The sequence below is a fragment of the Myotis brandtii genome, unplaced genomic scaffold (assembly GCF_000412655.1).
Source record: "Myotis brandtii unplaced genomic scaffold, ASM41265v1 scaffold1750, whole genome shotgun sequence".
NCBI lineage: Eukaryota > Metazoa > Chordata > Mammalia > Chiroptera > Vespertilionidae > Myotis > Myotis brandtii.
This window is the reverse complement of record NW_005356477.1, coordinates 102,628-106,730: the sequence shown is the minus strand read 5'-3', so window position 1 is coordinate 106,730 and position 4,103 is coordinate 102,628.

Below are 4,103 nucleotides of genomic sequence, written 5' to 3'. Positions count from 1 at the left end.
AGGTTTGAGCAATTTTAAAATTCCTTAACATACATTCTAAGACAGTCAAGTTTGAGGAGGAGCTATTGCCCATGTTGCAGGGAGGGACCGGGTTGCCTCCTCTTTAAAAAAATACCTGAATAAAAGAACTAATCAAAATAAGCCTTATTTTCTAACTTCATTTGTCCTTCGGTGTGGACAGCAAATGACACTAATCAGATTGACATAAACTATTTAACCTCTGTTTAGGGAGGCTAAATGCAAATCATTTACTCCCAAGTGTCCTTGGTTTAGGGAAGACAGGATTTAAGGATTTAGGGAAGACAGAATTTCTGCTCAGTTTCCCTATTCTACTTGTCCAAGCTTACTGGCCTCTCATCCATTCAACTTTCTTTCAACATTTCTCTTTACCTTCCTCCATGACACCAAAGCCATACTTTCCAGTTAGTTAGAACTCTTAGCCTTAATTTTTAGGTGACATGTAAATAATTAACATTCCTCAGATTAGCATATTTTCCTCATATTTTTAAAATATTCCTCATATTTTTTAAGAGACACAAACAGAAATTTCACTAGCTAAACAATTTTAAACAAACAACAAAGACACATATTTAAACAATAAAGACAGGTAACATTCCCCATTAAAAACTTTGAATCACCACGGAAACTTGGGAGAGGTTTTGAAAGGTGTTTTTTTTTTTTTTTTTAAAAACAACAAAACAAAACCAAAAACACAAAACAAAACCGAAACAAACATAAAAACACTTTTACACCGACACGCGCCACATTTACACCACAGGATACCACCAAATCAGTTTCAATTGTGCAGAGATACAGAACAAGTCCCTGAACAGAGGCAGTAGAAAACTGCCTAGGAACGCTTCTTTTCTACCTTTTTTTAAAAAAAAGACAGGCCAGACTCAAACCCTTAGCCAGTCCGAGTTTTGACTTCCCTCCCGGAAGTCCCAGAGATGGTGAATACCGTCTAGAAGCCATTCCTCCAGAAACAGGACAAGTCCCTAGTACACAAACACAGACAGAAATCCTCACTAAGTGGGCTGATTCCTCCCGTGACAGAGAAAACGTCTCTGAGAAAACCAACTCAACAGCGCTGCCCAAGACCTTCGCAGACCACCCTCAGCAAATCAAACGTTTTAACCAGATGAGCAAACAGAAAATCAAAGTAGCTTTTGCTTTCACACAGATCAGTTAATCACAGATAATTATGCCAAGACAGACAAACATCCGGTACTCACACTCTCTCAGACTAGCCCAGACTGGAGCTGAGCAGATAGGCATGGGGGCACTCCTGGCACCCATGCCCCAGACCAGAATTCTCGACTGACGTCTTGGTGAGAACCTACCGGAGGAGTTAAGGCTGCGTCCAGCCCCGCTTCTCAGTAGTAAATTGGCTAGTCTCACACACACACACACACACACACACACACACACACACACACAAACAAACAGAAGTTTGAACCCATAATTCCTTAATGGAATCTGAATTCACTCACCTCTGGAGTCCTGATTCCTGATTTATCTGATGAAGTCCTATGACTTCTGGGGAGGTGATCAAGCTCCCCCTTCCACTCACTGGGAGTGGGCCTGACTGACTGACTGGGGCCCCTACCTTACAGATTCTGTCGACAGGTCCAGAGGTGTCCGTCCACTTTCTCCAGATGCCGGCCGGGTCCTGGGCTGAGGTCCGGGAGCGCCTGGAGTTCCCCCTGGGTCAATTCTGCTAAAATCAGCAGCGGGCGCCTTCCGGAGGCCTGTCCCGCGCCCCTGGGTCCCAAACCCCGTTCACTCACCGGAGGCTAAACAAAGCCAAAACGCGGTTAGCTTCCCAGTCAGGGAACCATATGTTACAGAAGAGCAAAGAAATACCAAGCACGCTTCCTAGAGAAAGGGAGGGACCCCGTTTATTAACACTAGTGGACTCCGGGAATAATTTCCAAATCAGAGTGAGTAACACGCAGAGGCTTCGCTTTTTATAACCTTCTGGGGGCTTTGTTTTGCAGATATGGTTCCGCCCCCTTTCCTGGGCTTACAGGAAGGCCCCCAGGTGTCAATGATCTGTCCTGGGGCCAGCGATAACGACCTTCCCCCCCCCCCAGGGCAGTTCATTGTTCACAGTTTCTATGGCTTGAGATGCCTTGCAAGACCAGTTTCCTCCTCATTTTCAGGTATAGATCTCCAGGACACAAGATCTGTACACTGAACCATGTGCCACCACCTAAAGTCAAATTTTCTTCTGTCACCATATATTAGGCAGAGAGCCTTCAACATAAACATTTATGTTGATTTGAAAATTGTGTTCCTAACTAATATCTTAGACAACCTATAAAATGCAAAGCTATTAAATAAAAAAATTAAATTTGTTTCTTCACCAAAGCAAAATGAAGCAAACAGATGAGCCAATAAAAACTCCTCTTAACTTTAACAAAAAAAAGTGTTTTTAAAATTTGCTAAAGTATTACTTCATTAAATGCTATATTGAGTTAAAAAAAGTAAATAGAAGAAATGGGAAGTGCTCCTACATAATGTTTTCAAACTTTTATTCTAAAGAAAGAACTCAAAAACAAATCCAAAGATGCAATTAGTCTTATTCATAGTCAGAAAGCATAACTATTGGCTGACCCTGTTTCATTTTGTTCCTTTTTCTTCCTAGTCTTGACACACACATCACACACACACATCACACACGCATCACACACATCACACACACATCACACACACACATCACACACACAAACATCACTCACACACACACACACACACACACACACACACACACACAAAGCATTATAAAAGAAGGAAGTCTTGCCTGGCTAGAGTGGCTCAGTTGGTTGAGTGCCTTCCTGTGCACCAAAAGGTTGCACGTTCAATCCCTGGTCAGGGCACATACCCGTGTTGCAGGTTCAGTCCCCAGGTGGGGCATGTATAGAAGGCAACTGATTGATGTCTCTCTCCCCCACCCCTTTCTCTCTCTAAGCATGTCCTAGGGTGAGGATTTAAAAAAAGGAATGACACATATAAGCATAATCAATGGATGTAGACCAGTGGTTCTCAACCTTCCTAATGCTGCGACCCTTTAATACAGTTCCTCATGTTGTGGTGACCCCCAATTTCATTGTTACAAATTGAACATAATTAAAGCATAGTGATTAATCACAAAAACAATATGTAATTATATATGTGTTTTCCGATGGTCTTAGGCAACACCTGTGAAAGGGTCATTCAACCCCCAAAGGGGTCGAGACCCACAGGTTGAGAACCGCTGATGTAGACAATAGTGGGGTGAGGACCTGTGCTGGGGGGTGAGAATGGGCTGGGAGAGGTCAGTGGGGGAAAAAGAAGACATATGTAGTACTTTCAACAATAAAGATTTTAAAAAATGAATTAATTTAAGAAAAGAATGAAATCATGCCATTTGTGATAACGTAGATGGATCTAGAGGGTATTATGCTAAGTGAGATGTTAGGCAGAGAAAGATAAATACTGCATGGTTTCACTTATATCTGAAATATAAAACAAATGAACAGACTAATAAAAACATAGACCAAATGGAGGGGGTGTAAAAATGGGTAAACAGGTAAAGGGAACATAGTCAAAACATTGTGATAAGTTTGCATGGTGACAATTGATTACTAGAATGAGTGGGGTGATCACATCGTAAGGTATAAAAATGTCAAATATTGTAAACCTAAAACTAATATAACCAATAGAATATTATATATAGACTATACTTAAATAAGAAAAAAATTTGAAGGGCACATGTGTGGGTGAAATTGAATAATGATTAACCGGAAAAAATGTCTGCTGAGGTTAAAAAGGGTAGTATATAAGTTGGGAGGAGATAGGGTTAATTGCAATCTAGATTCTTTCTCTCTTTTTTCCACAGTAATACTAGATTTATTTTTTCATAGTCTGATAAAATTTTGAAAATAAACTTCTCACTTACTTTGTGGTCTATTTTTGTTTTGTTTTGTACATTTCATTATAGGGTATATAAAGAGAATATTTTGTGGGTCCTTCTATATGTTATATTTCTGACTTATTGCTGGTTTGTTCAGTAACTCAGATGCCCTAAGCTTATAAATAATGAATGTAAAAATTCAACT